Source organism: Ornithorhynchus anatinus, chromosome 5 (genome assembly GCF_004115215.2).
Source record: "Ornithorhynchus anatinus isolate Pmale09 chromosome 5, mOrnAna1.pri.v4, whole genome shotgun sequence".
Lineage (NCBI taxonomy): Eukaryota > Metazoa > Chordata > Mammalia > Monotremata > Ornithorhynchidae > Ornithorhynchus > Ornithorhynchus anatinus.
Window position 1 is genome coordinate 71,459,717 of NC_041732.1, and position 12,416 is coordinate 71,472,132.

General features: G+C 48.4%; 1 protein-coding gene and 1 non-coding gene across 8 annotated transcripts in view; both read right to left on the reverse strand.

Annotated features, from left to right (window-relative positions):
• Positions 1-12,416, reverse strand: part of CAMTA1 (calmodulin binding transcription activator 1) — a 1,175,303-nt gene that overhangs the window by 800,611 nt on the left and 362,276 nt on the right. The window lies entirely within an intron of this gene.
• On the reverse strand, positions 2,974-3,112 carry LOC114812318. Its single transcript, XR_003759974.1, has one exon. It is a non-coding gene; the product is annotated as a small nucleolar RNA SNORA7 (small nucleolar RNA).

Below are 12,416 nucleotides of genomic sequence, written 5' to 3' on the forward strand. Positions count from 1 at the left end.
AGCACTCAATAAATACGATTATATGAATGAATGAACAAATTTAGGGTGTGGTAAAATAACTAGGGAAGGCATCCTGTAGAAAGTGGGGTTTCAGAAAGACTTTGAAAATAGGGAGGGCTATGATCTGGTGGATTTAGGGGAGAAGGGAGCGAAAGAGTCGTAACAGACCTATCCGACCCAATCAATCAGCCCCAACTTCAAAGGAGGGTACAAACCCAGACTGATTGGATTTCATTCACACCCAAATTGACGTAGTTTGACAGCCATTAATAAAGTGGCGCCTGTTCTGGGGAACAATGAGGACATTCCAATCACACATCCCTGCAGGGTCACCTGCTTGCCAAGAAGCTGTCCTGACACAGCTGAGCTCTCCTCCTTCCCCATCAGCTGGGTTTGGCAGGAAGCATGGACCAGACCTACAACATGATGGTCAAGCGAGGTTGGAGATCCAGAGGACAGTGTCCTAACCTGGCATGACCAAGTTTCTGCTCTAACGGATATCCAAATGAATGAAAAGTGATTTTCCACTCCCAGCCCCAAGTGTTTGTAGACCCCCTTGATTCACTTATGCTCACGTGAGTATGTTTTAAAGTTGTGCATGAGGGAGGTGGGGGGGTAGGGGGAATGGTTCAACTTTAAGGTACATTTTTAATTAAAAGAAAAAGAACCAAAGCTGTGATGCAGAATCATAAAATAGACCATTTTACAGCTGGATAGTCTCCCTCTGATGTACTTGAAAACCATTTTCAAGCGACATAAAGTTTAACATACCGGTACATCTGCCTACCCACTAGATTCTACATGGAATTTAAAATTTAATTATATTAAAGCATTGTTACTGGGCAAGTATGCTCACCAAGCATGTTAACCAAGGGTAACTTTAACAGAATCTCTGCTGATGGTCCTGTTGGGTTTTGCTCTGTGCTCCGCAAGACTAAGGGATAGGTTTGACACACGAGTGTTGGCTTCATCCGACGGGTTTATGTAACAAGCCATTGGGGGAACCAAAAATGTTTATTCCTTTCCCTGCGGTATTGTTAGCAAGAGACTATCTTCTGCCTCCTTCCTCGTCACCAGCCCGAGACACACTAGTAACAGGAGAGCTGTGTGAGTTTGCCTTCTGACAGCAGTGCAAGCAATAAAAACATTACCCTGGAGAGCATCTTTTCACCTTGAATTTTATGTACAAATTAGAAAATGGCGTGCTCAGTCAGGGGGGAAAAGAGGCATTCTTACAGTCACCTGGGTGAGCGATTCTGTTATGAAAATCCTAGAGTTTTCGGGGTGGGGAAATTCGCCTCCCACAACACCCAACCTGGGGTTTCCAGAAGGATAGTTCTATTGTACTCTCCCAAGCGATTAGTAGAGTGTTCTGCACACAGTTAAGTGCTCAAAAAATACCACCGATGATGATGAAAACTGCTCCCTACTGCATACAAGGTATCTCCTCCCCCCAGCCTCTATTTCCTGCCTGTCAGCAAGTCTCACGTGTCAGCAACAAGACCTCCTGATCTGCCTTGGTCTCCAGAGCCATCCCTTGGAGGTGAGTTAAGCTCTGTTATTGAAATATAGAGTGGCACTGAGTAGCTGAACTGTAGACTGTAAGCTCTTGGTGGCCAGCGATTATGTCTGCCAACTCCATTATACTGGCAGCTGAGAGGTCGAGAAGGTTAGGATGATAGAGTAGAGACTGTTGGATTTGGCAAGGAGATAATCTGAGACCTTTGAGAGGGTGGTTTCTGTGGAGTGAAGGGGCCAGATTGGAGGGAATCAAGGAGAGAGATGAAGGAGGGAAATTTGAGGAAGCAGGTGGAGATAACTTGCTCAAGGAGTTTGGAGAGGAATGGTAGGAGGGAGAATGGGTGATAACTGGAGGGAGCCACGGAGTCAAGGGAGGGTTCCTTTAGGATTGGGGAGACATGGCCTGTTTGAAAGCAGAGGGCAAGAAAGCCATTAGAGACCAAACAGTTAAAGAGAGCGGTCATGGAAGGAAAAGGGGATAAGTTGCGAAGGGATGAGTCAGATGCACAGGTGGAGGGGGTGGATTTTGAGAGAAGGTAGGAGATCACAACTTGAGATACTGCTGGGAAAGATGGGAGAGTTGAAGAAGAGGCAGGAGGAAGGAGGCCTGGAGAGGACCAGGACAGACTTTAGTCACTCCTGATAGTTTCAATTTTCTCAAATAGGTGGCCAGTTCATTAGGGACGCAAAATGGGGGAGTTCGGAGGTGGGGAGAGGAGGGCGGGGGGGTGGGGGGTTGAGGAGAGAGTTAAACCTTACCTTACTAATCTCCTTCTACAATCCAGCCCAAACACTTTGCTCCTTTAAACACTCACTGTACCTCAATCTCTTTGTCTCATCACTGACACTTTGGTCTCACCTTCCCTGTGGCCTGGAACTCCCTCCCGTTTCATATTCTGCTGACCACCACGCTTCTTATCTTCAAAGCCCTACTAAAATCGTACCTCCTCCAAAAAACCTTCCCTAACTGCTATTTCCCCATTCTCTTCACCCTCTCTTCTCTGACAACTAGGCACTTGGATCTGTACTCTTTAAAAACTTTGCCGTTCACCCCACCCCCAGCCTCGCAGCACTTTTGTACATATCATTGCATTTTGATATCTCCTCTACCGGTAATGTCTGTCTCCCTCTCTAGACCATCAAGTCCTTGAGGGAAGGGATCGTGTCTACCAACTCTACTCTACCATACCCTCCCAAATGCTCAGCGAGGTGCTTCAAACACAGTTTCGTCTTGTCTTAGCCGTCGAGTCGTTTCCGACCCATAGCGACACCACGGACACATCTCTCCCAGAACGCCCCGCTCTAGATCTGCAAACTTCTGTTAGTGATTCCTTATAGTTCTCTTGATAAAATACGGAAGTGATTTACCATTGCCACCTTCTGCGCCGTAAACTTGAGTCTCTGCCCTCGACTCTCTCCCATACCGCTGCTGCTCAGCATGGGTGAATTTTGATTTGTAGCAGATTGCCTTCCAACTCGCTAGCCACTGTCCAAGCTAGGAATGGAATGGGTAGGCCTCTGCTTGACTCTCCCTCTCACAGTCGAGACTGGTAGGGTCCTGGAAACTCTCCAGGTGCGACCCTGAGAGGGGCCACACACAGTAGCACTTAATAAACACCATTGATGGGTTGACTGATGGTTGATAATCAAGCATCTTGAAGGAGAGGGTCAAGGATCTTCTTCATCTGTTATACTCTCCCAAGTGCTTTAGTGAATTATGTGCCTCACAATAGGTGCTCAGTAAATAAAATCAGCTCTCCTATAATACAGGAGTATCGATACTACAGAGCACCGCGAGGATCACCCTCCAAAGCACCGACAGGGTCGCAACTGGGGAAGAAGCATGGTCTAGTGGACAAAACTCGGGCCTGGAAGTCAGAGGATCCGGGTTCTAATGCCAGTTTGACCCATTACTTGCTGTGTGACTGTGGGCAAGTCACTCAACTTCTCTGTGCCTCAGTTCCTCAACTGTAAAATGGGGACTAAATACCTGTTCTCCCTCCTTCTCGGACTGTGAGCCCCATGCAGGACAGGGACTGTGTCTGACCTAATTAACTTGTACCTACTGCAGCACTTAGAACAGTGTTTGACACATACTAAGTGCTTAACAAATACCAAGAAAAAGAATCAAAACTGTCCTCTCCTCAGAACCCCCCACCGGCTTCCCGAGTCTTTCTGTGTCAAACAGTCTTCACAATTTTGGGGAAGGGAATGTGCCCGCTTATTGTTGTATCGTACTCTTCCAAGCGCTCAGTACAGTGCTCTGCACACAGTAAATGCTCAATAAATATGACTGACTGACAGACTGACTGACTCTTCAAGGCTCTTCACCAATTGGCCTCACTTGACCTATCTGCTCTCTTCACCGACTATTCTCCAACGGGCTCTCTTGTTCCATCCCAAGTCAACCTTCCCGCTAAACTCCACTCTCAACTCTCCCACCTCCACCCCTGGCACGCACACTACACCCTAAGCTTGGCACTCTCTCCCTCTCCTCCTCATAAGACAGCTGACAGCTCTCCCTAAATTCAAAGTTCTCTTAAAATTAAATGCCTCCAAGAAGTTTCTCCCGATGAATTTCCCAGCAACCTGACCCTTCAGCGGACTCTAGCACATATTTCTACCCTTCTGGGCACTCATATATATATGTGCTCTTAATTTACAGCTCTGGTTGTTAACGCTTTTACGTCTGCCTCTGTTTAAGGTATAGGCTCCTTGTGGATAGGAAAAGTGTTATTTCTTTGTTCTGTACTTCCCAAAGATGGAGTACAGTGCCCCACATCAAGTGGGTGCTCAATAAATGCTACAGCTACTCCAATTCCTACTATTCCTAGCGCAGCTATTATTACTGTTACTTAAGGAAAACTCAGGTCATCATCTTCCTCATCATTGGTGGTATTTATTGAGTGCTTACTACGTGCAGAGCACTGTACGAAGTGCTCGGGAGAGTACAATACAACAGAGATCGCAGACATGTTCCCCGCCCACCGTGAGCTTACAGTCTAAAGGACTAATGATACAGACAGCGTGGCTCAGTGGGAAGAGCCCGGGCTTGGGGGTCAGAGGTCATGGGTTCGAATCCCAGCTCTGCCACTTGTCAGCTGTGTGACCGTGGGCAAGTCACTTAACTTCCCTGGGCCTCAGTTACCTCATCTGTAAAATGGGGATTAACTGAGAACCTCAAGTGGGACAACCTGATGACCCTGTATCTACCCCAGCGCTTAGAACAGTGCTCTGCACACAGTAAGCGCTTAACAAATACCAACATTATTATAATTACTTTTTCCTAAATCCCATTTTGTTCCATCTAGATACGCCTGCATTGCTGGAAGGATGGTTCCCTTTTTGCTGGTTTTTTCTTTTGTTTTGTTGCTATGGTATTTGTTAAGTGCTTACTATGTGCCAAGCACTGTTCTTAATGCTAGGCTGGATGGAAGTTCGTCAGGTTGGACACAGTCCGTGTCCCACATGAGGCTCACTATCTTAATCCTCATTTGACAGATGAGGTAACTGAGGCGATATATTTATTTATATTAATGTCTGCCTCCCCTTCTAGACTTCCCAGTTATGGTTGCGATCAAGGACAAGTCCCCTGTTTTGCCCAGCTCCTGGGGGCCCCAAGGAGGGGCAGTGTTTAACTTTCTGGGAGGGGGTCGGCCCATCCCTCTCACACTCTGGACACTTGCTTAACCAGGATTTTCATTTGGCTTCTGAGGAGATTTTAATTGGGCAGTGGTTCTCTCCTGCGGGTGGCTCAGATGTGCAGAAATCATCAAAAGTCAGGCAGCAGCCCAGAACACTCAGGTGATTTTTAAAAATTTGATGCAAGCTACATGTCAGCGCTTGGGCGTTGGAAGTAAAAGAAATTAAAAAGAAAAAAACCCTTATTGTTCTAAACAATATTCAATTTTTTTAATATAACCAGATACTGGGTAATCGATACAAGTCCCCGTGTTTTTAATGTGGATCGTTATTCAAAATATGTCACTGCCAAATCAATGCAAAAGTTAAAATTCATCAATATTTAAATTTTTTCAATTGACATCTTATCATTCTATCTAGGAGAGAGCACGGCAGATCACAAAATCCATTATTTAATCTTTCAAGTTTGCAGAGTTCATAATTAAATGCTATTCCGTTTCCCACGCTGCCTGAAGGAGCACACCGGCGGCTTGTCTGCCGGTGGATGGGAAGCGCCGATCCAGGAGTCCGGGTGAAGGCTGAGAGAACAAGGGGCCCTTTTTCCTCCCACAAGACCTGTCAATCGGGAGCAGGGGAGACCAGGTCCTGACCCTAGCTGGAACTCCTCCACCTTCATATCCGACAGATAATTACTCTCCCCACCTTCAAAGCCTTATTAAAAGCACATCTCCTCAAATAGGCCTTCCCCGACTAAGCCTTCACTTTCCCTTCTCCCAGACTGTCTGTTGCCCTTTCGCTTAGATTTGCACCCTTAATTTGCCCCTCCCTCAGCCCCACGGCACTTTCCATAATTCATTTTAATGTCCGTCTCCCCTTCTAGACTTTAGGTTTGTCGTGGGCAGGAAACATGTCTACCGACACTGTTGTATTGTACTCTCCGAAGTGTTCTGTATAGTCCCTGCACACAGTAAGCACTCGATCAATCAACTGTCAAATGATTGATTGAGGAGGAGACCCAAGCTCAGAGACGGAAGAAGTTTTTCCTCCCCTCCTCCCGATTCACCAAACCTCATCCCTCTCCACGTTCAAATCCCTCTCTAAAGGTTGTTTCTCCCCATCTCTTCCCAATCATGTCATCCACTAGTCACTTTGAACAGCATCAATAGTACTGTACTGAGCAGGTACTTCGTGTGGCCTAGTGGAAAGAATACAGGACTTGAAGCCAGAGGACGTGGGTTCTAATCCCAGCTCCACCACTCGCCTGCTGTGCGACCTTGGGCAAGTCACTTAACTTCTCTGGGCCTAGGTTCCCTCTCGTGTAGTGGAAAGAGCACGGGCCCGGGAGTCAGAAGGTCATGGGTTCTAATCCCGGCTCTGCCACACGTCTGCTGCGTGACCTTGGGCAAGTCACTTAACTTCTCTTTGCCTCACATACCTGTAAAATGGGGGTTAAGACTGTGGGACAGGCACTGTGTCTAACCTGATTACCTTGTACCTACCCCAGCACTCAGAACAGTGCTTGGCACATATAAGCACTTAACAAATACCATCACTATCACTATTATCAGCTGTCGCTGACACCGTGGCCCACCCCTTTCTGATTCCCAAATATACATCTCAGCCCTGACTTCACTCCTTCCCCGTAATATTGCCTTCCTTCCTGCTTTCAGGACATCTCTACCTGGATATCCTGCTGACACCTCAAACTAAACATGTCCAAAACTGAACTCCTTATCTTCCAGCCCAAACCCTGTCTTTCCCCTGTCTTTCCCATCATTCTAGACAACATCACTATCCTCCTTATCTCACAAGCGAGTAACCTTGGCGATGTCCTCAACTCATCTCTCTAATTCCACCCACATATTCAATCTGTCACCCAATCCTGTCCGGTCTACCTTCACAACATTGCAAAAATCCGCCCTTTCCTCTCCATCTAAACTGCTACCCTGCTGATCCAAGCACTTATCCTCTCCTTCCTTGACTACTGCATTTGCCTCTTCATTGACCTCCCAACCTCCTGTCTCTCCCCATTCCAATCCATACTTCACCCTTTGGTCTGCTGCGTAACAGCGACAGCAATAATAATAATACTAATGATGATAAGGCTTTCTATGTGCCAAGCACTGTTGTAAGTGTTGGGGATGGCATTCCCTCTGCTGAAGAAAAAGGTGTGAGAGGGCTGTAGGGGCATTTCTGCCTGTAGGAGGCTGCATCAATTTATCAGTCAGGGGTATTTATTGAGCACTTACACTGTGCAGAGTACTGTATTAAGCACTTGGGAAAGTACAATTCAACAAAGATGATCTACATGATACAAGGAACTCACAGCCTATGGGGGAGACAGAAAACTAAATTGCAGATAGGGGAAATAGTATGGTATAAGAATATCTACCTGAGTATTATGGGGCTAGGTGGGAATCAAAATGCTTAAGAGACACACAGCCAAGCACATAGTTGACATCAAGGGGAAGGAGGATAGGGAAATAAAAGGTTGAGACTGGGAAGACCTCTTGGAGTAGATCTGATTTTAGAAGAGTTTTGACGGTGGAGGGAGTCTTGGGCTGTCAAATGTGAAGGGGGAAGGACTTCCAGGCCCAATGAATAATATGGCCAATGGGTCAGTGGCAGACAGATGAGATGGAGGTACAGAGAGGAGGTGGTGTTAGAGCAGCAGACCGTGAGGGTTGGGTTGTAGTAGGAGATCGCCAAGGTTAGGTAGGAGGGAGAGAGCTGGTTGAGTGCCTTCAATGGTAAGGTTTCTGTTTGATGCAAAGGTGGATGGGTGTCCCAGGTGACCCTGGGGTACCGACCTAAAACTCAACATGAGCAAGACTGAGCTCCTCATCTTCCCTCCCAAACCCTGTCCTCTCTCAGACTTCTCTATCACCGTGGATGGCAAGACCATCCTTCCCTTCTCTCGGGCCCGCGATCTCGGTGTCATCCTTGACTCGTCTCTCTCGTTCACCCCAAACATCCTATCCGTTACCGAGACCTGCCGGTTCCACCTCTACAATATCGCCGAGATCCGCCCTTTCCTCTCCACCCAGACGGCTACCTTACTGCTACGGGCTCTCGTTATATCCTGGCTAGACTACTGTGTCAGCCTTCCCTCTGACCTCCCTTCCTCCTCTCTCGCCCCGCTCCTGTCTATTCTTCACTCCGCTGCCCGGCTCATCTTCCTGCAGAAACGATCTGGGCATGTCACTCCCCTCTTAAACAACTCCAGTGGTTGCCTATCGACCTCCGCTCCAAACAAAAACTCCTCACTCTAGGCTTCGAGGCTCTACATCACCTCGCCCCTTCCTACCTCTCCTCCCTTCTCTCTTTCTACCACCCACCCCGCACGCCCCGCTCCTCCGCCGCCCACCTCCTCACCGTCCCTCGGTCTCGCCCATCCCGCCGTCGACCCCCGGGTCGCGTCCTCCCGCGGTCCCGGAACGCCCTCCCTCCTCACCTCCGCCCAACTGATTCTCTTCCCCTCTTCAAAACCCTACTTAAAACTCACCTCCTCCAAGAGGCCTTCCCAGACTGAGCTCCTCTTCTCCCTCTACTCCCTCTGCCACCCCCTCCTTACCTCTCCGCAGCTAAACCCTCTTTTTCCCCTTTTCCCTCTGCTCCTCCACCACTCCCTTCCCATCCCCACGGCACTGTACTCGTCCGCTCAACTGTATATATTTCCATTACCCTATTCATTTTGTTAATGAATTGTACATCGCCTCGATTCTATTTAGTTGCCATCGTTTTTACAAGATGTTCTTCCCCTCGACTCTATTTATTGCCATTGTTCTTGTCTGTCCGTCTCCCCCGATTAGACCGTGAGCAGGGACTGTCAACGTCAAACGGCAGGGACCGTCTCTATCTGTTGCCGACTTGTTCATCCCAAGCGCTTAGTACAGTACTCTGCACATAGTAAGCGCTCAATAAATACTATTGAATGAATGACCATCTCAAGGTCAAATGCCATCTCGTGACCTCCTGAGCCAGCAGGCGGAACTCGGAAATGAGGGTGGGGCACCGCCCCCACAACTGAAATTGACAGATTGACAGCTCAAGCTGGGAATACGGAAGGTGCCCCTCGTCCCCGTGCCAATCAAATTAGGAATGGAGGGGGGGGGGAGGGCAGAGATTGGATAAACTGAGGCCGGAAGCTGGAACAAATACCTGCCGCTTCTAACCTTCTGTGCAGAGGAATGGGACTTGCAGCAGCTGCTGCGGTCGCCTCTGTCCAGAGCGTGAGAAGGCCGCTCTGCCTGCACCGAGTGAGGAGCCGTGGGATGGATGAGTGCCCTGTCCCGTTGAGAGCTCGTGGGGTTGGAAGCCAGATGCTTCACCATGGGTATGTAACGTTTAAAATGGATTTGATGTCTAAGTGGGTGCCTCCCTAGTGGGACGTGAACAAGGTGGGAGCTAGCCGCCTCACCGAGTGCCGGTAACCATAAGTGGGTAATGCATAACTCGGTTTAACGCAAAACTGTATGTAACTCATATGGGTATGTAACTCATTAGTGTTTAAAGCATAAGTGTATTTAACGCAAGCTGGATTCCTCCCGGGTGGGGTGAGCACATGGTGGGAGCCAGCCACCTCACCACGTTGTGAGTAAATCATAAGTGGGCTCGGGTGTCCGCCCACACGCGAGTAACAATTCAGTGTATTCCTCCCATTAGGGAAGCTCTAACACCATATTCCTCCCAAAGGGGAAGCTTTAACACCATGTTTCCCCCAAAGGGGAAGGTCGATTGTCGCGTCTAAATAATTAATTAATTCAATTCGCCCCGCGGAATAAATTCTATACAAAACTCAGGTTTTTCCATCCCCTGCCTCTCTCTCGCTCTCTCTCGCCGCGCCGATTCCGAAAGAACCTGTCCCCGGCGATGGGTGACAGTGGGCAACTATTGGTGGGTTTTGAGGAGTGGGGAGCTATGGACTGCAATTGTTTTCAGAAAAATGATCTGGGACGCAAAGTGAAATACGGACTCGGATGGGGAGGAAGCAAAGAGGACAATAAGGAGATTGGTGCATAAATTAAGGTGGGATATGATAAGTGCTTTGATCTGTGGCATAGCAGTTTGGATGGAGAGAAAGGGGGGATTCCAGAGATGTTGTGACAGTAGAACAAACAGGATTTGGTAACAGATTGACTATGTAGGTCAAATTCATTCATTCATTCCGTTGTATTTATTGAGCCCTTATTGTGTTCAGAGGACTGTACTGAGCACTTGGAAAGTACAATTCAGCAATAAAGAGGGACAATCTCTGCCCACATCGGGCTTACAGCCTAAAGGATTAAGGAAAGGTAAGAGTCTACATGATTAGGGGTCAAATGAAAGAGAAGAGACAAGGATAATGCCAGGGTTATGGGTGAGCAACATAGGCAGGATGGTGGTGCTGTCTACACTGATGGGAAAGTCTGGAAGAGGATAAAGTTTTGAGGGGAAGCTGAGGAGTTCAGTACTGGACATGTTACGTTTGAGGCAGTAAATAGTGGTGACAGGTAATTGGAATGAGTGGTAGAGGCGGATAGTATGGGCTTCAAAGGAATGGAAAAAGAGGGATGGGGAAGGTGGAATGTGTCCAGCCTGCTTACCTGGTACCTGGTATCTACCCCAGTGCTTAGAACAACCCTTGGCACATGTAAGCGCTTAAATCGTCGTCACTGTCCCGATGGGTCCGAGGGACTCCGGGGACTTCAAAGAAACGGCAGCCCTGTCACCGTTCTGCAGTGACCCCTGCTCTGGCTCGGTAACCGCTCCCACCGAGAACCATCGGAAAATCCAGGCTAATTGCTGAGTAACCTGGGGAGGGGCCGGGGAAGGAAGTCTCTCCCCCACCGCATCAAGCGGAAGCTGCACGGTCACAGCCGCAGCTGGGGTGTGAGCCCAAGGGAGCTCCCTCCTCCACCAACAAATTGCATCGCAGCAGGAGGGGGCAGCCGGGATGCAGCCGTCATAAATCACCATTATTTTTCACATCGGCCTATTCCCTGGGCAGCCTGATGGGAGTTTTCTCATTGCGCTGCTCGATCCAGATCTCCCTGGAGGAGAACGGGACTTCTCTGTAACAGATTCCGTTGCAATAAAGGCCCAGACAGGCGGAGAATAAAATACAGGCACCAATGGACCAGGTCTCCTGACCGGGGAGGTCCCACCATCTCCTCGCACAGCATCACCGTGTAGGCAAGAGAGAAAATGTCTTTCTCCCTGCTGCACAATTTCAGGGAGTATCACTCAAAAACAGATCAGGATTGGGGCCACGTTTAACCATTTTCCCAGCCCCTTCCAAGCCTGCACGAGCTATATTTCGTTTATTCATTCATTCATTCAATCGTAATTTTTGAGCGCTTACTGTGTGCAGGGCACTGTACTAAGTGCTTGGGAAGTACAATTAGACAACAAATAGAGCCAATCCCTGCCCACAACGGGCTCACAGACTCGAAGGGCGAAGACAGACATCAAAACAAGTAAACGGGCATCAGTAGCATCATTATAAGTAAATAGAATTAGAGAGTTATACATATCATTAATAAAAATAAACAGAATTATAACTATGTACATATATACACAAGTGCTTGGGGTGGGGAGGGGGTAGAGCAAAGGGAGCAAGTCGGGGTGATGGGGAGGGGAGAGGGGCAGAGGAAAGGAGGGGTTTAGTCTGGGAAGGCTTCCTGGAGGAAGTGAACCTTCAGTAGGGCTTCGAATGGGGAAAATGTGCTAGTTTGGCGGATGTGAGGAGGGTAGGTATTCCTGGCCAGAGGTAGGAGGTGGGCAGGAAAGGCGAGAACGAGGCCCAGTGAGAAGGTTAGCACCAGAGGATAGGAGTGTGCAGGCTGGGATGTATAAGGAGAGACAGGAGGTGAGGTAAGAACGGGCAAGGTGATGGAGACCTTTGAAGCCAACAGTGAGGAGTTTTGGCTTGATATGGAGCAAGCTCAGTGTCCTGACGGACTGGTGGACTCCTGATGGTCCGATGAACTCTTCCCCAGGGCACTTAGAGAAGCCACCGAGTCACTGCATGCAAGGCTTCACAAGAAGAAGTGGATGGAAAAGGATAACCCTCCAGCTGGGGTAATAGCCCCTTTACCATACTTCCCTCAAGCAAACAACTAATCAGTGGCATTTGCTGAGTGTCTACAAATGTTAAAGCACTGTACTGAGTGGTTGAGAGACGCCCAGTCTTTGCCCTCAAAGAGCTCACAATCAATCATTCGATCAATCAGTTGTATTTATTGAGCACTTTGCGGGGGCAATATACTCTG